General features: G+C 38.3%; 1 protein-coding gene across 1 annotated transcript in view; it reads left to right on the top strand.

The window, feature by feature from the left end:
• PIK3R5 (phosphoinositide-3-kinase regulatory subunit 5) overlaps positions 1-21090 on the top strand; it is an 823030-nt gene that overhangs the window by 82408 nt on the left and 719532 nt on the right. The window contains exon 2 of the mRNA XM_044085025.1: positions 18016-18110. The gene's annotated coding sequence lies outside the window, so the exon portion shown is untranslated. The remainder of the gene's footprint in view (positions 1-18015; positions 18111-21090) is intronic.

The following is a 21090-nucleotide window of genomic DNA, read 5'->3' as shown; positions in this document are numbered from 1 at the left end:
GAACTGTGGCATAATTATGTACACAGGCACAGTCTATTCCATCTGCTTCAAATCTGCGTATCGCTTAACTGGCAAGTATGTCTCATCCTGACCGTAATGGTAGATGTGGGCTGGGATATTAAACCTGAGGAACATTGTCCATTTCATGCTGCCTTCATTGGCAAAATAGAACAAAAAAGTACTGAATCTGTGTATAGTTAGGGGCATGTGATACTACCAGTGTTATGAGGCAGAGATGGGAACCATGTACCTCATAGCAGCTGCATGGCTAGTGCTTTGGCAGAGTCACTGCACAAGGTTACTGTGATATCTGCACCCTTGTATAAGTTGTCTTTTGTGTATTTTTGCACGTATAATTTTTATACAGTGATTCTTGTTTGTCATGGACATGCAGCAAACTGTGACTCTATAAAACAGTCAAAATATTGCCACTTTGGCTGAGTAACATTTCAAGTCATGAATTTAGATGTTCTGAAAGAATGGGTCATGAAGCTGCAATACAGAGTTAGTGCTATTGTACTTTCAGAATTAATGCTCATTCATGTTCTGTGCACAAGTATCCAAACAAAAAACTTGAAATGTACAACTATGATCTTCAGTTTGGACTTTTCTGTCTGCATATGTAACACAGTATATACCAGGAAAGTGAGCATTAGCACTTCAGGTAGCACCCATTATGTGCAGCTTTTTTTTTTAGAACAATGCCTACATTTAAGGATTAGTCACGTCCATATGGTTATCTGCCATTTGTGGTTAGCTGTGTATTCACCAAAAATAATGCAGTAATATGCTATCTGGGTGCTATGAGGAAGAAAATGGATGAACTCTGTGTGTTTATGACAGTAAAAACACAAGTGCATTGTGTGTGAAATAAAATAAAAGCTGTCCATATGAATTTGTTGCACTGCTGACAGGAAAAGCACTTGTGTAGAATAAAAAAAAACGTTTACAGAAGTGATGGAAAATGGTGCATTTGAAAGACGAGTAAGGGATGGAATCTTCACAAAAATGACAGGAAGTGAATGTAAACGCATCAAAGTACATGGAAGGCCATGGACTTTAGGAGAGCAAAGACTATCCAGACTTAATTATCAACAGACAAGGATGCTCCTAGTAAAATAAGTTGATGACAATAAGAATAGATTGGGAGGTCAGGATTAAACAGATGGAGGGGCTCTTTGCATATGACTATTTACAGCATTTGTAATCATTTTGCTAAAATAACTGGCAGACCCATCAACTTTTTGTAGATCATATTTTTTTTAAGTGTTGAGTGTCCTAGAACTTAAAAAGAGAAAGGAACCGATTTCAGAATTCTTTGAAAGTAAGCTGCAGTTACTTCGGACAACGTCTGAAAAAAATGAAGGCATTTATTCATGGAATGAGACAGTGTAATGACACCGAAAAGAAATGCAACATGGCCTTCTGGTTAAGGAATGCTTTTGAGGAAAAAGGCATGGCATAAAGGTAGATGGGGTCCTTCATGATTCCAGCCTCATGTATGTTACCCAGCAAGGTCCTGAATCTTGACCTCACTGTAAAAGAGTTAGGATCAGTGAACAACAAAGCATCTAAAGGTGTACACTGCCTTCTTGTCATCAGAGGATTACCACATTTGATAAATGAAAGACAAAGAAAGTAGCGTGAGAGCTACAAGAACACAGGTTCACACACTGTAAACTCTAAACATTTAGCTTTTTCTCTGAGAATGGCACGACACAGCGGATGAGTGGAAATGTGTTATGTTTGCAGACGAAATAAAATGCAATGATGCTATCTATTCTATTTATAAATTTCTACCCATATAAGTGGATTTTTTATTAGATAAATAACAGTGAATTTGTGACAGTTTTAGCACTGACGTATAGCAGATTGATCTGGTGAATGTTCATAATATTGAATGAAATTGCTTGTTGAAGAGGCAAATATAAGTTGGCCAAATCATGCTGTTCTCTTAATAAGAATTACTCTGTGGCCAGTGTATAACAGGATGGTTAAACTCAGGAGTGAGACATGTACAGACCACAGCACAGAAGTACTATGTTTTTCATACTAGTGATTTAGTTTTGCATACTACTGATTTAGTTATCTTTTTAGCATTTTGCATGTCTCAGTGGTTGGATAAAGGGAAGAATATAAAGATATAAGCCTGCATGGTTAGCCACATAGAACACTGTATGTAATATTACACACAGTGAGTAAACCTCCAATTTAATTGTAAGATCACATTATAGACCTCGTCATCAAAACTTGCCGGGGGGGGTCTCCATTTCTTCACTTTACATCTGAGCCAAACAAATTTGCTGTGCTATTGTTTATTAGCAGCCAGTTTTATCTCCATTACATTATTTCATGTGTATGGGCTCGGGATAAATAAGTGTTGAGCAAAAGCAATGAACATTTGCTATGACTTTTTGTAGCTGCTGCAAGGGAGCGAGAGAGGTGTTTTTTTCTATTTCTCTAAGATATTGTATCACTGTGGACTGTATTGAGTAGTGTGTGTGTGTGTGTGTGTGTGTGTGTGTGTGTGTGTGTGTGTGTGTGTGTGTGTGTATTTAGGGGGCACAGACCTCCTCTTTTTAGGAGTGTGCAGGCATAATCACATGCCAAACAAAAATATGCTTCTGAATCGTCAGAAACGAAAGTGCTTGACTTTATTTTCTTATTATATATTTTTTTATTGATTTTGGTCTATTCAGCCGAAATCAAATTAATTTAATTTTACTGACTGGTGCTGCATCCTGTACCCTGAAGTTTGCTTTGGATTTGGAATTGTTTTATATCTTCACATTCGTTTAAGAAGCCGTGAGAGTTTGGGGAATGGGCTATGTCATCCAATCACATTTGAGAGGAAACTAGTTCACTAGTGGTCAGGTTCAGCTACTGTCAGCTGACACCTCATCAGTTATGCCTTAATACCTCAGTGAACACATGAGCCTTTCCATTGGTGATGCAAAGCCTTGCTGCAACTCCTGTGCTTCACCAACTGATACAAAAGTCAGCAGCTAATTTCCACTAATTCTATCTCCTTTGTGGGATATTTCAGGAATACTTTGGTCTGAAAATGGCTGCCTGGATGGTTTTGTATTTTTGGGGGGAGGTTTCTGCATTTCTTCTGATGATGATTATACAAAGGCAAGCCACGCAAATTGATGGCCATTTAAGTAGCCTCACTTTAGGACAGTCGGATCATGGTCAAATAGAGCCCTAGGCAAGGTAACGGATCAGGCCCCCCATACTCAAAGACCCCCCCCAGCCATTTCAGTGTCGTATTATTTGTCTATTTCTCCAGAGTTACCATAAATACTGTTCAAACCTGTCAGTGTGCATACTGTTTTCTTCTTCAGTTCTATAATGATTAGAAATATTTAAAACTTTTATTTCCAGTTTTATAGTGCAAACACTGATAGCCATTTGCTAAACAGTCTCACAATGAAAACTGACTTAGCATGAGTAGTAAACTTCTCTGTCCTTGAAACTCACATTCATTGTAATGACATTGAAACCTGTATTCAAAGAAAATGCATCTGGCTTCTGGTAGATTGTTTACCTTTGGGCTGTTTTCAAACCCAGGCCCTTGCACACATATTTTTGAAACACACATACATGCATGTCCTTGATGTGCCATCCTAACTGTATTAAATTACACTCCTTGTATAATACAGCACACCTTGTTAGAGTGCATTTTAAATTTGTAGGTTTGAACATTTTTTCCAGTAAGCAATGAAAGAAAATGTATGAACCAGTAAGGACAAAACTACCCATTACAGAACATTACAATCACAAAAAGCCACTCAAACCTTTCATTACAATCCACCAGTATCAGCCAGTATACACAATCTCTACAGAAGTAAAGGTCATCTTAATAATTCCACATTAAAGAAATCTATAACTAATTAAGAAGTTGCTACTGGCAAACAAGTTTGCAGCAACTACTTCAACTACATTGGACCAAGACCATTTTCTCCCATCTTAGCTGGACATTCATTTCTTTCAGCTAACTGCTTAGTTTCTCAATTTCAGCTAACAACTAGTGACTCTTCCCTTTCATTGCATACATGACTTATAAAAGTAAATGAATGTGCTTTGCCATCTGAGCAACAAGTAAAGCTCTAAAACATATTACTGAAATAAAAATGTTTCCTTGGGCCATGTCAGATTTCCAAAAAGGTGTTCACGCCATCCCTTTAGCTTCTTTAAAGATATGTAAAGCCTCTATTAATGGCACTTCATTTTGAGATCATCACTTAGACTCCTTTCCTCCTTGAGACTTTCACTTTGTATTAGTAAAGTTAACTCTGTATTTTTCGCCAAGTTAAAACTTCGGCCTTGAAAAACATTATTTCCTAATGTTTGTTGCTTCCACCAGAGGGATTTCTGAGCTCCAAGCTCTAATGACTGCTCTGTCTTACTTGATCAGTGTTTTCCTATGTAATAATCCTTCTTTCATGCTTAAAGCTGCAGCACATAAACCTTCCAGTTTTCTTCACTCACTATTCTGGAGAGTTATCTTCCTGTGTGAATGCCTACCATGTGCTGAGGTTTTACGTTCATAACAATAAGGCTATCAGAAAGGATTCTGAACTCTTTATTGCTTTTACAGCCTCCTTTTGTGTGTAAAAGACAAGAAAGCCCTGAGTTTTAGTGTGCATATTCCTGAATTCATACTAACATGCCCTCATGCCTCCTTAGATATACTGTGCAGATGGAAGGCACATAAACGCTTTTTCATACCGGCCTGACATGCTATCTTTGGGGGGGGGGTATGTCCTATATAATTTACACTACTGCAGCAGTGAGCTATTCAAACAACAGTTGCTACTGAAAGTTTACTTACACAACTGCATTTTTCATAGCTTTATGTCAGATGCTTGATACTTAGCTGTCTGAGAAGACAATGTCCTCTCTGATCCTTTTGGTTCCTCACTGCGTTTTGTAGTGATATGCATGGACTGAAGTCTTGTGTTATATGTTGCTGCAAGACAGCATGAAGTTAAGTGACATAACCTGTGGTCATACTTGAAACAGTAGAAAGACACAGTCTGAGGGTTATGAGGAAAGTCGAGAAGCAATAAGAGGTATTAGTTTGTCATGGAGAAGAGCTGGGCACATTTTAGACTATTTTGCATAATAGCTGATAGACTGAAAAAAGGGGAAGGATTTAAGGCAGCTGTATTTAGTATTAGGAGGAAGTAATTGTTATGTAGGACCCAAAACACATATTTGTAAAGAAGTGAGTAGTCTAGGTTGAGAAGGTAGAGTCTTTCTGCTCATTTCTTGTTCACACATCAGCATCTCTGAGGAGTCATGTGAGTTGCTCTAGCCTCTAACTAAGGCACACATTTGTAAGGCAACTCTGGAGCAGTTGTTTCATAAATCATTGTTTAACTGACCCCTTATTGGCATTGCACTTTCTAAAACTAGGATTTCTATTGAAAATGTAAGTATAAGAAATGCAATCACCAAACAAAAAGCCTCATTTTGTAAAAAGACAGATTATACATATTAACCCCACAATTTTAGTACCTAGAAGTATTCCTCTTAATCCAAAGTATGCAGATCTTAAGAGTAATTATGTGTAACAGGGGTAGAGGTGGCATAGGGATGGGTAGACCTTCCATATAAAAATATTTCATTAACAATACAACTTTTCTGATTGATGATTTTTGTTCTGGAAATCATTTTTTTTGTACTTGTGGGAGTACATAGATGTCTTATAGTTAAGATAAGCAGGTGCAGAAATGAACAGTTATTTGAGGCTAGAAGTAAATAGACATCTGGCAATCAAATTTCTGGAAAGCAGTGATTCATCTCAACCTAAAAACCAGCAAGGCATTCAGGTTTTCTAAATGTGATGCACTAAGTGGAAGCCCATCTGATGATGCTGCAGTTGGTGATACATGTGTTTGTGTATTGCTATAATCAGATGTCTTGCTACTGACTGTTTTACAACAGCACATCTTAGTATCTCACCTCTAAGGAAGAGTTATTATGTAGTGCTGACTCACAGCTGTACCCATTATTGTTGTCTTTGAGCCCCCTTGCATAGCACAGAGTCTTTATTTTTTATTTCATCATACTTTAGGAAAACTGCACTGTAAAATGCTTAACTGTGATCTTTGGAGGTGCCCTTCCACATTTTTCTGAGGCATAAGAGAGGAATGTGAGTTCTGTTGAAACCACTGCTTATCATTATGCACTGAATGGATTTGTTTTTTTTTCTGCTCCCTCTTTAATAGCTGAGTGCCTTTTTGTGCAATATCCCGATTGCTTTAGATTTTAGGTATCATCTTCAGTTGTATCCGTTCAATAAAACTTATCATTGCCCCACCAACCATGAGTATATCAGGTAGCACATATGGTAATGCTGTCTAGAAATGATTAAGTACATTAACCACCATTTAGTAAACATTTCAGTTTCATGTTAAACGTTCTCACATGTTGTGAAAGTGGAATTCAGTGTGAGGGGTTTTTGAAATAATATGATAACAATTAAGTAGTTTGAGTAAAAGTCATCAATGTAGCTGCACTGAACTGACAAATATCAAAAAACACGTGGGATCCATTGCAGCCTGTTTCATGTTTCGTTTTTATTCACCACTGAAATGTTATGCCATCACAAATAGTATGTGCTAGTCAGTAGTGATACAATGTAACTTGTGAAAAAGAGCCGATTATGTGCACTGTATTACCTATCATGACATTACATTATGCTGTTACATGACATTTCTTTTATAAATTAAAATTTCCTGTGGAAAATTACTCCCTCACAGGAATTAGATATCAAGTTAGTTTCTCAGCTGAGGTGCTTTCTCTAGTTTTCCTGGGTGTTCTCCTTTCTTACCTTATCCTAAAGACATACTGTTTGGAGAAATGGCAAGCCTCCAGACCAGCCATACGTTTTTGTGATGTGTTTTAGTGCACGAGTATGTACATCTCACAGTAGACTTGCTTCTTATCTGGGAGAAGTTTTTTTCTGTTCACTGATTTCAGTGGGTAATTGGAGAATGAGTGAATGAATGAACAAATGAATGATTATTTCTTGTAGCCAAACAATTCTCCTATTCACGAACAGGACATACACAAATATTGGACAGTGCACTAAGGTATACTGTCGTTTCTCTTCATGTCCATCTATTTATGTATTATGCACCATCCACAAGTATTTTTTCTGTCAGTCTATTAAACGTTAACCCTAGGTATCCAGCTACATATACACATATTTACACACACAAATATTTATCTATCTATCTATATATGTATATATTTACATATATATTCAAGAAGCACACACAAACTCTCTCTCTCTCTCTCTCTCTCTCTCTCTCTCTCTCTCTCTCTCTCTCTCTCACACACACACACACACACACACACACACACACACACACACACACACACACACACACACACAAACACACTTCACAGTTGCACAAGCACAAATAAAAGGACAATTCCTAAAATAATTGAATCACTGCAGTGAGGTCCCACTTGAAAATTATGTTTGTGGAGTTCAACATTGGGGAGTTGAACTTAGCAGGCTGAATTTTCATCCTTTAGGAACTCAAGGAGGAGAAGTAAAATTGGTCCATTGCATGTTGATGAGTGCATGTTCAAGTGTGTAATGGCTTTTCCTTCTTTTCTTCAGAAGGCGCTTGATTAATTTTTGCTGACTTTTCTTGTATACTTTTTTCATTGTTCACATTCATATTAGTAACCCAGCAGTGTTTTGCTTCTACCAGTTTTGTTGATGTCCAGGACTTAATTTGTAAGCAGTCTTGTCTGTTTTACTGCAACTTGTCATCTAGTTTTGCTTTATAAATATTTACCTGTGCTTTGAAACCTTGATCAATGCTAGTGCCTTAGATGCCCCACTTTTCTAACCTGTGATGTGTTGTATCCTTAAGTTGCTGACCTTGAAGTAAGTATAGTTGTTCAGTGTAGGAAGGTTCAGAATCTATCCTTCCACTCACAGATTTTGTGATGTATGATTTGCTAAGGAAGTGGGATAGAAGTTAGATGTATTATGGCATAATAGCATTAGCCGTCTGTCCCTGCCATCTAATCTCATTGATGTTACTGTTGCCAAAACTTCTCATGGAAGGAGACAAGCTCCTCAGATTCTCAGTCCTTCTCTGCTGTCCAGATAATGCTAGTGACCTGAATATTTGTCAAGATCCAAGTGTCTGTTGCTGCAAGCTGTTGGCCAGCTGTACTAACAGGAGAGTAAAACTACCATTGCTTTTAAACATTAGCTGCTTATCCCATCTTGATGCCTTCTTTATCCAGATTACTATGTCTGCAGATATTAAAAGCCACGGGTTTTAGCTTTTCCATTTTCATGACTTTGGCATTTATCTAATAGTTCTTGTCCCCTTATTCACTATATTTCTGTGTTTTGTTTTGGCAATATACATTCATTTAATCTTCAAGCTCATATGTCTGGCTTTCCTTTGTTGGACAAGCTTATCAAGTTATTAATCACCTCTTTGTATTATATTACTGACTTGGTATGGTAATTATTAAGGTAACCATATCAAGTGAATAATATAATACAAGGAAGTGATGAATGGTTGACAGCAGCATGGCAAGCCACCTGACAGTGTAAACTTTGGCCTAGATGATTGTCACTGTTGAAGTGACACCACAGCCACATTTGCCAAAATCGGAAAAAGGGGTTGTGGATGGCTGGTTGGTTACCAGTAGACATGTGTGTTGTGTTCTTGATGCCCCCCCCCCCACACTGTATAATAGATGCAATGAGTAAAATATGCTAATATTCAACTTTTACTTCTTTATGTAAAGCTACATAATAAGGTGGCAGAAGGGGCCAAATAATCTTTAATCAGTTAATATTTCCTTATGGTACCACATCAGTAATACAGTGATGTATCACATATGACCACCTCTTGTTACAGTGCACTGAAATTTATATGTGGTATTATCTTATTGACTAATAGTCTTTTATTTTAGGTACTGTACTGCAATATATCCACAACTGTTGTTTCACTGTCTTTATATCCGGTACTGTACAGTACTTATTTTTTTAAACTGTATCTCCTGGGCAGTTACTAAAATAGGTCCACCTATTTCAGTGTACTATCTTAATTAACAAATTCAGATAGGTTAGTAGACAGACAGACAACAATTATGTGTACATTTCATAAGAGCTGTGGGCATTATTTGGAGAAATATATGTATAAATGTTAGCTAGGTTTGTGGAGCCAGTCAAGGTCTACATACATCAGAACTGTAGCTGTTAAAGAGCCAACGTATAAAATACATCTTGTTACATCTCAGATATTTTTGTCTGTACCACTACTTCTGTACCTCCTAGTCTAAATAGCTCTCTCCAGTGTTGTATTACACAGAGGAAGAAAACATTTCTTACTGTATACCTCAGACATGTCCTCCCCCTAAAACTCCCCAGTGGTCTAGTAGGGCACATCTGTCCTGGTATCCATCAACTGTATGGGTATATCAGTTCTTCAGTACTGTTCCATCAGTATATGGGTATACCCATTCTTCTTTACTAACTCATTATATGAGTATATTCATTCTTGGTTACCATATCAGTACATGGGTATATCCATTCTTTGGTTCCATATCAGTATATGGGTATATCCATTCCTTGGTTCCATATCAGTACATGGGTATACCCATTTTTTGGTTCCATATCAGTACATGGGTATATCAATTCTTTGGTTCCATATCAGTACATGGGTATAGCCATTATTTGGTTCCATATCAGTACATGGGTATATCCATTCTTTGGTTCCATATCAATACATAGGTATATCCATTCTTTGGTTCCATATCAGTACATGAGTATATCCATTCTTTGGTTCCATATCAGTACATGGGTATACCCAATTTTTGGTTCCATATCAGTACATAGGTATAGCCATTATTTGGTTCCATATCAGTACATGGGTATATCCATTCTTTGGTTCCATATCAGTACATGGGTATATCCATTCTTAGATACCATATTTATTTATTTATTTAACATTTGTTTACCAGCAAAGTCCAACTGGGAATTAAGCCAATTTTCAGCGGTGGTCCAGGGAAAAATGCTCAAGACGCATGCCTTTGAAATGTGGGTGGAAGCCAGAGCACCTGGAGGAAACCCACATGAATTCAGGGAGGTTATGCAGACTCCACACAGAAGGCAGCTGAAAATCAAACCAGAGAACATCTTGCTTTGAGGCAACAATGCTACCACTGCGCTATCCATCAGTACATGAGCATTTCCATTTTTGGGTACAATATCAGTACATGAGTATTTCTATTCTTGGGCACCATATTAGTAGATGGGTATTTCCATTCTTGGGAACCGTATCAATACATGAATATATCCATTCATGGTTTCCATATCAGTGCAAAGGTATATCCATTCTTGGGTACCGTATCAGTACGTGAGTATATCCATTCATGGTTTCCATATCAGTACATGAGTATATCCATTCATGGTTTCCGTATCAGTACATGAGTATATCCATTCATGGTTTCCATATCAGTACAAGGGTATATCCATTCTTGGGTACCGTATCAGTACATGAGTATATCCATTCATGGTTTCTATATCAGTACATGAGTATATCCATTCATGGTTTCCATATCAGTACATGAGTATATCCATTCATGGTTTCCATATCAGTACATGAGTATATCCATTCATGGTTTCCATATCAGTACATGAGTATATTCATTCATGGTTTCCATATCAGTACATGAGTATATCCATTCATGGTTTCCATATCAGTACATGAGTATATCCATTCATGGTTTCCATATCAGTACATGAGTATATCCATTCATGGTTTCCATATCAGTACATGAGTATATCCATTCATGGTTTCCATATCAGTACATGAGTATATCCATTCATGGTTTCCATATCAGTACATGAGTATATCCATTCATGGTTTCCATATCAGTACTTGAGTATATCCATTCATGGTTTCCATATCAGTACAAGGGTATATCCATTCTTGGTAATGATATCATCATCAGCAGCAGCTCCCTTTTTCCCATTTTCTTCATGGGGTTGAGGTATCATGTTAATTATCACAATCTCTCTCGATTCAATGCCACACTCCTGCTTTCTTCAATACTTATGCTGAGTGTCACAGATCTTCTTTTACACAATTCATCCACCTCTTTGCTGGACATCCTTGTTTCCTCTTACCTTCTTCCTGTCTGTCCCAAATCTTCTTCACCAGATTGTCTTCTGCTTTTCTGCATGTGCCCAAACAGTCATAATCTGCTCTCTTTGATATTTTCTGCAATTGGAGCTACTTTGGCTGCTGCTCTTATGTCCTCACTTCTTCGTCTGTCTGTGCCTTCTCAGGCACTTCATTTTCATCACCTCTAGCTTCCTCATCTGCTCTGACTTTACTGCCCAGGTTTCAATACCATACAGTAGTACTGGTCACACCACTGTCTTGTACACCTTACTTTCCTGCTTCTTTGGCATTCTTCTGCCATAGACTACACCTAAAAGTTTATGCTAGTTGGCTGCAGCCCCTCTGATTCTAGCTATGACCTCTTCTTTCAGACTTCCCTTCACCTCAACCACCCCTCCCAGATACTTGAAACTATTTACCTGTTCCACTATCTTCCATTCTGTCTCAATTCTCAGCTTTTCCGATTTTCCCAATTTGCTGCCATTAGCACTGACTTTTCTGTGCTTAGTTTCATCCAATGTGCTTTACATTTTACATTCCATTCACCTATCCTTTGCTGAAGTTGTTGCTGAGAGTCTGCCTGCAATGCCACATTGTCTTCATACAGCACCTTTGTTGATCTGTCCCCTCCGATCTGTTTGCTAATGTAGTCCATCACCAGTATGAACAGCAGTAGGCTAAGAGTTGACCCTGATGCACACCCACTCCCACTGGGAAACCCTCTGTGAGAGACAACATTGTTCATACTTGAGCCATTTTGTCCTTGTACATAGTCTGCAGTAATTCTACCAATGTTTCAGGGACTTTGAAGCACCTCAATACTGCCCAAATCAGCTTTCTTGGAACCTTGTCATATGCTTGGTTATGATATCAGTGCATGAGTATATCCGTTCTTGGGTAGCATATCAGTGCATGAGTATATCCATTCATGGTTTCCATATCAATACATAGGTGTATTCATTCTTGGTTACCCTATCAGTACATGTGTGCATCCATCCTTGGGTTCCATATCAGTACATATGTATATCCATTCTTGGTTATCAACTCGGTATATGGGGTATATTCATTCTTGGTTACAATATTATTTCATGAGTATAGCATTCTTAGTTACAGGAAAAAACAAAAGAGATGGCAGCTACACATCAGCAAGCAACCATAAAAACAGATGTGCAGAGTAATACCACTGTATCCCGCAAAATGGTGCCAGGAATTTAATAAATAAAAGAGCTTATTATATCTCAGAAATGGTATATACATTGAGGTTTTAATGGTCTCTGTTCAGTTCTGATGAAGTTCCTGTAGCAGAAGGGATGAAAGTGCTTAATCTGTATTACTATGTAAAAGTACATTAAAGTGGATTATCCATTTTTCTGGAGACAGTGGAATTCCTTCATTTTTAGTTATGATATCCATTCTTGGTTACAATATCAATACTTGCGTATTTCCATTCTAGGATACTTTATCAGCACATGGGCATATCATTTCTTGATTACAATGTCAGTACATGGGTATATCCATTCTTGGTTACAATATCAGTACATAGGTATATCCATTCTTGCTTAGTATCATGTCAGAGTATATGCATCTACATTCTTGGTAACCATTATATAAATGAATATATTATTGCTTGCAGTGATTAGCATACGAGAGTGCCCATTTTTAGCTGCAGTATATATTTATACAGGTAGAGCTGTATATCCATTCTTCATTACTTTGGCACTATATTTTGTAGGGAAGCAGAGAAAGGCAGCTTTAACTGGTCTGCCATTTTAGTGCATTTAATAAACTACACGCTTACCTCTTCTGTTCGCCTTGTCCTTTCTACAGTTGTCTCGTGCTATATTGAATGCCTTTGTGGATTCTCACTACACTAGCCATTCTGGTAGCTTTGGATCCACATTCTTTTTTGTAAAGAAATAGTTACCACCTGTTGTGTGTGATCCCTTCCCCCTCTGCTTTCAGGTAGTGGCAGTCCCCTTCATATCTGTCCAGCATGGTACACCTTCATTTAAATGAAAATCATCTGCATGATCGCACTATTGTCCGACTTTAAATGTCGAAATACAATATTTCGGATGGAACAAGATTTCAAAAATGGTAATCAGAAAACCAGATTCGACCATTTTTGAAATCGAAACATCTCCAAACATCGTTATGCAGGGGGGACAAGCCCCCTGCACCCCCCGCCCCCCGACTTTAATATACAAACTCCAAGATCTCACTACAGTGAGGGAAAGGGTTCATTTCCTGATCCCCGCTATAGTGCGATCTGCACCTGAAATGCCAACTTCCAATGAGTGAATGCCAATGTGCATTCACTCATTGGAAGTTGAAACATTGTCACTTTCAGAAATCTGGAGGTTGTACTTTCACACTTTCGTGCATCGTACAACCTCCTTTCACATAAATGAAGGTATACTGTCCAGCATAATCTTCTGCAAACATATATCACCTCATTTGTTTTGAATTTTAGTGAGGAGAGCTACAAGTCTTGTAGTTTCTGTTCATAGCCTTTCCTTTCTGTAACACACACCATTCTGGTGGATTTCCTATGAATGCCTTTCAACAGTCTGCTGTTTCTCATCATGTCTGCCATTCAGAACTGCACATAATATTCAGTGTGTGGACTGACAACAGATCCACAGAGTGAAACCATTTTAATACTTTATTCTTAGCATCTGTGCTGAAGGGTATACCTCAGCATTCTCATTACTGTTACTTTGACCCTCTCACTTTACTCCTGTGGTCCCAGATGTGATAATCAGTAGCAAATCATTTTCCTGCTATTATGCCATCAGTTCCACTCTCCTCAGATGTTACGTTACAGCAGGTTGTGGTGGCACAAGGCACAACTTCACATTTGTCTGCACTAAATCAAAGATTGGTATAATGATGCAGACATTAGCACCACTGCCTCACTGCGATTGGTTCTCCAGTTCATTTCTAAGCAGGGCTGCTTTCTGTGCAAGGCCAATAGTATTCCCTGTTTTTTCATGGGTTTTGTGTATACTGGATATGCATGCCACATGTGATGAATAATTAGTGCATGTATCAGAGTGTTTTTGTGTGTGTGTGTGTGTGTGTGTGTGTGTGTGTGTGTTGTGTGTGTGTTGTGTGTGCGCACGTGCTTGCACACGTATATCTGTGTGTCTTTTGATAGACTAGAATACTATCCAGAATTCATTTTAATGGCTTATATCCAGTGAGAGCTGAGTTTCTGGCTTTCTATGAGCTAAAAAAAGTGGTAAAAAATGAAGAATCCCTGTGCTGATCCACAGACAGAAAACACAACCATACTGGAACTTTGAGGTGATTTAATACCTTTTGCTGGACCAACATAAGTTTTACAATGCCTAAGCTTTTGGACCAGGAGTATTCTGTCACCTCCAAGTTCCAGTATCTTTGTGATTCTGAATAAAGTGAGTACTTGGAGAATGAATAAATAAAGACGATCAAGGAGAATTAGCTACAGACTGTGATCTAATGGTTCTAGAATTAGCTACAGACTATGATCTAATGGTTCTAGAATTAGCTACAGACTATGATCTAATGGTTCTAGAATTAGCTACAGACTATGATCTAATGGTTCTAGAATTAGCTACAGACTGTGATCTAATGGTTCTAGAATTAGCTACAGACTATGATCTAATGGTTCTTAAAGGTATACCTCCTCTTATCAAGTACTTCCCATAATGATTATGTATTTTGTTGCCTTCCTCCCAGGGATCTACCATTGACATATGTACTGAAGATGTTCTGAAAAATGTTTTGTGATTCCACTGATATTGTATTGTTCACAAGCAGTGCTACTGTGTTGATAAACTTTCCTCATAAATTGTTCTTTCTAAAGCAAAATAAAAAAATCCCTCTCTTGAGATAATGCTGAGTCCCAACTACTTATTTAAGCTAACAAATCACCTTATAACATTGTATGAAAAAAAGGGTTTTCAAAGCTGCAGTCATAGAATTGCAAAACCACAAGTTTATAATTCAGGGCAAAGATCCCCAACAATACCCTTCATGCATGGTTCTATCCCCTGTTAGCTCTTCCTTATCAAATGCACAATTGCTGCACCATATTCTAAGGAGAAATCTCCTTTTATAGGGAACCATTCCCTTTTGATGAATATGATTTTTATCAAAGATGTCAACAATTATGCCTTTCTGAAATGGACTTAAAAAACTGAAAAGCAGGGATATTGTAAACTCTCTTGAGAACATTTTATTCAGCTTATCCTCCTTAAATGTATCCTGTGTGCAGTACAGTTAGCAGCAATCACATGATTCAGATGGAGCTTATTTATACCCAAGTTTTTGTTTGTTTGTTTCTCTGCCCCAGGCAGGCATGGTGTCTGTCTGTCAATACCAGAGACAGTTACTTGAGTTGAATACTACCAGTCCAAAATCCATGCCTTTCCTCCTCTATTTAATGACCAGCATTTGGCCATCTGCACTAAGGAAGGATTGATGGAAACATTTCTGTCACTGCACTGCTTTGCTTGTACATAATTTGAAAATGGATCCCTCCACTGTTGCTGTGTTACTTCATATGTCTAGCATCAAAGTTGCAAGTTTAGTATTTCATAGTTCACAAATAATGTGCATGCAAGAAATTCAATTTATGTTGTACTCAGTCATTTTTTATTTAAAATGTCTATGCACAAAATATGTGTACAGATTCCTGCTATTCTTAAATTTAATAATACATACATATTACAAGAACAGCTGGCCCTGTTTTCTTCCTTTGTTAAAATTTCACAATGTTGAAATAAAAACTGGAAATGACATAAATAATATACATTATAAAGTAAGGTATTAGTAAACTTTTACTTCTCTCTTTCCAAAGTCATCTTTAAATAACTTAATGCCCCACCAACCTCCATATGATTGTTTTAGGTCAACATCATTAGAGTCTAATAATTGCCTTCTTCACCCACTTAACACTCTTGTTTCTCATGCCAGAAGTCCCCCCATCCTTTCTCTAGGCTTTTATAGTTTCCACTTGAATTCACCTACCATAATCCTCCAACCTATACTTTAGTCATCTAGTCTACCCACCCCCAAAATCCAAATTTCTCCAGGTTTTCTGTGTAATCCTATAACCTACTTCCTCAAAAAAGTATATTGCTGAATCTCTTACTTTTTCCCTACTTTGCTGCCAGTGTGTGTGTGTGTGTGTGTGTGTGTGTGTGTGTGTGTGTGTGTGTGTATATACATATATATATATATATATGTGTGTGTGTGTGTGTGTGTGTAGGGTGTATATTTGAACACCGAACATTCAAAATATCGAGTGTTCTAATATTGAACCCTAGCAATCAAAAAAAAAACATCGAACATTCGAAACAGCAAATTTTTTCTCAAGGGAAAAAATTCACTTTTCCAAAACACATGCACACAACACAAGCACACCAAACAAACAGCAATCCACACACATACACCTAAACTCTAACACCTTAACTCTTTACTAAACTATACAAACACCACTAACTATCCACTTACCTTAACACAAACCCTAACCCTAAGGTCCGTCACTTTCGCACAGTCACCTCACCCGCATCCTAACCCGCCCTAACCCACACATCAACACAATGACACACTTACCTGACCCACACCCCAACCCTAACTCACATAACCTGCCCTAACCCACACGTCCACACAATCGCACATTTACCTTAACCCAACCCGTAACTTTCCACCAGAGCGCTGAAAATACCAGAGCAACAGAAACGGACAACCAAATTCTTTCCCTAGGAAAGAATTTGGTTTCCTGTTACTTTGATATTTTCAGCGTTCGCTAAAAACAGGTCGATATTAGAAAACCCGACATTTCAAATGTTCGGTGTTCTAATATAGACCTCTATATATATATATATATATATATATATATATATATATATATATATATATATATATATGTATGTATCTATATATGTAAAATCTGCCTCTGAACACTTATAGTATTTGTTCTGAGTCAGAAATCTCTGCCATGTTAACCTACCTGTTGTTTTGTACATTCTAGATACTTCCGTGAACCTACCACCCATTCTGTTCCCTTTAACATACACATTTCTTGCATATTTTGTCATTGATAGGCTTTTCTTTTAGATTTTTTTACGTTTATTGTTTTTTTTTCTACTTCATTGATACGGTGGGCATCAGTTCACATGCTGTGAAACCTATCCTCTGACCGAAATATTTTGCTTGTCTCTTAAACTAGAACTGACTCCACCAAGGAAGGAACAAGGAAACAGATTTCACATTTCATAAGCCAGACAGAAAAATCGGGGTTGTTTCAGTGCAGCAATTTCCTTGGCAACCTCTGTGATCTTTGTATAGTAGGCTTTTATCTCTCACCTTTATGGCCAGTATTGGTGGTGCAACATACGGTTATGTTAAACCAAGTTTATATTTACACATACAGACACCTGAGTTATTTGGCTGAAATTGATGCACTCTGCCTAGACTTCTGCTCCAGAGTGCTTGTGCACAGGGATTGCATTTTCTAGACTTCACTGAAAGGGTGTTCCTACAGTAGGACTTACAGACTCACTCCCACGTCCCTCTCATGGATACGGAAGTCATTACTGGCCACTCATTCCCCTCCTTCCTTCACTGACTGCTTCTTGAACTCAGATCATCTTTGTCACGGTCAATATTTTATCCCCCTTTCTTCAGAGGTGATAGTACTGCTTTAATAGCAGAGTCACTATTTGTCACTAATGTGTTGTAACCCTTGAAAATCAGAGAATGTCTTATTTTTTGCACTGTAGTAGACCACATTAAATTCTACATTCAAATATATTTTACATTTTTGATTGTTTTACAGATGTTTCTCTTAGGATGTGTCCTTGACCTTTGAATGTTGCAGTCAGGACTATAATCAAGTATGAGCTGGCACTGCTTGCTTTCAGGAAACAAGAGGTATGTATATCTGTTGAATTTTAAAGTATTTAGCTTTTTTATAGAACATTTAAAATTATTGACTTTTTTATTGCTTAGAGAGGAGAATGTGCTTTTACCCTTGCTGAACTGCTTTTTTAGAATGGTGTGTTTTCTCTGCCATTGATTTTGTTTCTTATTTTTCAGTACATTTCTTCTTGTGCTTTTCTTGGTTATATTTTAACAGCTAGTTTATGTCAGAATACTGTGTAACTTTAGGGAGATGCTTTTCAGATTTGGTTACATGTGGTGCAACTCTGCATGAGTTGTGCTGTGGTTGAATGCAAGCAAACAGGAAGTTATTCAGAATTAACCTCCCAACTTGCCAGTCCAGTCCAACTCCATGTCTGGGTGTTTTCAAATGTGTAGCTCTTGATAAAATGCAATATAGTTATAATTCATATCACAGATGTAGGTTATGGTGGATTTTTCCATGGTAAAATGGAATTTACTACCTTGGCACGGTCAAGGGAATAAACTTAATTCACCTTGTATGACTCTGTGTGTAATCAGCACCTTGTTTATATATTACAGATATTACACCATGTCCTAAAATGTTATTGTTGTTTAAAAAATTAAGGAGTGATATTTTGTGGCTCTATTGCTTTTATATCTGCTCATGATGCTGCATTCTTGACTAATAAACTCTGAGGACAAAGGCATTGCTTAGTACATATCACTTAGTGAAGAAAGGGACCTCACATCTTTTCCTTTTCACATATCAGCTTTTGATAGAGTGATACGTGTTTTCACTGTCATTGGTATTGTTTCCTACTTCGTGTTTAGAGACTCTAATTATAATTATTGTTTTATTTAGTTTTTTTCGCCTTGGAAAGGCGGGCTGCTGTTTAGTTTTATTTATGTTTCATAATTTTATTCATTCAGTTATGGCTGGCACAATTGGCCATGAGCTATGCTGTGAACAAGAGCAAACCAATGAGGTGGTATACATCATAAATAACGTCCTGGCTGTTTCAGCCAATCTGATAGCATGACTGCCTCTATTGAAGTGTATAACTCCTAAAAGTGTGCTTTATTATATAAGGTAGAGCTTGCTATATCATGTTGAAATAGGGGTTGCATGTTAAAATGTCCTGTCCTAATTACTTTCTGACTTGGAAAAAAAGTCTCAGTGGTGTATCTACAGAAAAGGAATACAGTGATAACAGCCTAAGAGAAGACCAACAGGTTTACAACTGTTGAACTAAATCATATTCAAGTTGGCACATTACTTTACTTATCCTTTCTTCCTATATTACACAGTGCATACCAAACAGCAAAACCTCCTGTCTAGAGTGCCCTTGGCCTGAGTTTATGAAGTGATCCCCTAATCAAATAGCCAGCTTAGTGGGAGTAGACTGAATGCCACAGTGGGACTACCAGCATAGGCACTGGAGCCTAGTGCAGAGTCTGTGGTATCGGTCAGGAATGTGGGTGTATTAATGGACACCCACTGGTACCCATGTGAGAGTATTACTGGACACCCACAGGTACTCATGTGGGTGTATTAATGGACACCCACTGGTACCCATATGGGTGTATTAATGGACACCCACAGGTACCCATGTGGGGTATTACTGGACACCCACAGGTACCCATGTGGGGATATTACTGGACACCCATAGGTACCCATGTGGGGGTATTACTGGACACTCACTAGTACCCATCTTGGTATATTACTGGACACCCACTGGTACCCATGTGGGGGTATTAATGGACACTCACTGGTACCCATGTGGGTGTATTAATGGACACCCACTGGTACCCATGTGGGGTATTAATGGGCAACCACTGGTAAGTCATGTGGGGATAATCTTATACTTCATTAATGTCTTTGCATAGCAGGCATAAGGGGATGTTATGAGACAGGGCAGGTCTCTTGAAAAATATACTTCCTGCTACTAGAATACAATCATATTGAAATCCCCCTCTTTCTTTGCTGTAATATGGAGTTTAATGAGTGGCATTTAAAAACTGCTAGAATGTGTTTGGCTTTCGCCACCCATTTTAAATAAATTTTGCTATGTCCTTTTTTGAGGTTAGTATACTGTGCCTCTGTCTAGCAGTGACACAGAAGTGATACCCGGGGTAAACCTACGATCTCCCATCCACTCATCAAGATTCCTCTTGAAGAGAGTCAGTGAGGGACTCTGCCTAACCTGGACTGGGATTTTATTCCAGAGTGAAGGGAGCCTCTGGGTTATGAATCTGTCCCTCCAGCATGTCCTATTTATTTCAGTGCTGAGGTTCAAGTCTCTCGAGCGTGTAGCTCGATGGGATTTGGATTTTCTGAGGTGCAGCATGTCCATTAATTCCGGGTTGGACATGGCTTTATAAGTCATGCACAGATCGCCTCTGAACAGGTGGTATGCCACTGAGTAGAGCTGGAGTTTCTCTAACCGGGCAGCATATGGCATCTGTTTGAGCCCTTTGATCCTCTTGGTGAGGTACTTTTGGGGTCTTTCCAGTTGCTGCAGTTGTCTTGTAAGGTACATCCCAAAAGGGGCATTGTACTTAATTATGGGCCTGATGAGGGATGAGTAAAGAAAGAGGCATGATGACCTCCCCTGATCTAGATGTGAATCCCTTCATGATTAGGTGGGCTATATAAAATGTTTTTCTAACCACTTTGGCCACGTGGTTGTCAAATGAGAGATTGCTATCAACTTGGGTCCCCAGGTCCCTAATTACTTCTTCGGTACTTAATGGATTACCACCTATGTGGTAATTTGTGGGCACTTTGTTTTTCCCAAAGGGGATGACTATACACTTTATGGCATTTAGCTTGAGGCCATGGCTCTGGCACCAGTTGTCTGTTTCTATGAGGCCCTTTTGGAGGGTGCTTGTGTCGGCTGGAGAGTCGATTATGGCGCCCAGTTTGCAGTCATCTGCGAACTTGGTCAGCCACAGTCCTTCCGTGTTGGCCTGTACCTCCGAGAAATATATACCGAACAAGAGAGGT

This window comes from Protopterus annectens, chromosome 10.part0, assembly GCF_019279795.1.
Source record: "Protopterus annectens isolate FY-2018-M chromosome 10.part0, PAN1.0, whole genome shotgun sequence".
Classification (NCBI taxonomy): Eukaryota; Metazoa; Chordata; order Ceratodontiformes; family Protopteridae; genus Protopterus; species Protopterus annectens.
This window is presented reverse-complemented; position numbering and strand designations above follow the sequence as displayed.